This window comes from Fulmarus glacialis, unplaced genomic scaffold, assembly GCF_000690835.1.
Source record: "Fulmarus glacialis isolate BGI_N327 unplaced genomic scaffold, ASM69083v1 scaffold22611, whole genome shotgun sequence".
In the NCBI taxonomy this organism is placed as follows: domain Eukaryota; kingdom Metazoa; phylum Chordata; class Aves; order Procellariiformes; family Procellariidae; genus Fulmarus; species Fulmarus glacialis.
Window position 1 is genome coordinate 1 of NW_009192417.1, and position 740 is coordinate 740.

A 740-nucleotide genomic window follows, 5' to 3' on the forward strand; every position below is an offset into this window, starting at 1 on the left:
TAAACCTGAAGTGGAATACAGGCTGGTGGGTGAGGATGGCTGTTTGAAAGAGCTTCTCGTGCTAAAGTTTTCTCCCTAGGGGGTCCAAAACAACTTGTTCCCCTCCATTCCACCTTCTTATTCCCCTGGCCGTGGGGCCGTGCGATGCCGGGGAGCTGCACCCCCCCGGAGAGGGAGCAGCCGCAAGGTGTGTGTCACCCCACACCCCCAGTCCCGCCAGGTTTTCCTCCCCCGGCTCCCACAGATGATTCATTCAACCCTGAGCAGGGCTGGACCCACGCAAAACTCGGTGCAGAGGCCAGGCCCGGGGTAACCATGGCCAGAACCACACCGTGGTGCATGTGAGCATCTGGCAGGGGTACGGCGAGCTTCTGGCAGGAGTATGGCCAGCACAGGGGCCCAGCACGGGGCGGGGGGGTGTGCGGTGCGGGGGGTGCTGCAAATAGCACATCACAGCACTGAGGGGAGTTAAGAAGCAGGCTGGGGGAAGCCGGAGTGGGCTCTCGACCCCATTGCCTCGGGTGGGTGGAAATCACAGGGGCATGAGGAAATCACGCTGCTCTGAAGTTTCAAAAAGAGCATCCCGTACTGGGGAGTTTCAGTCGGCAACACCAGGGCTCTCTGGAGCCTGCGCAGGACCCTCCACCATGTCCATCTGGGCTGGGATCCCCCATCAGCCGCTTTGGCAGCGCTCCTCACGCCATCTGGCACACGCCGCGGGAACTTCCTCCAGAGCTGTG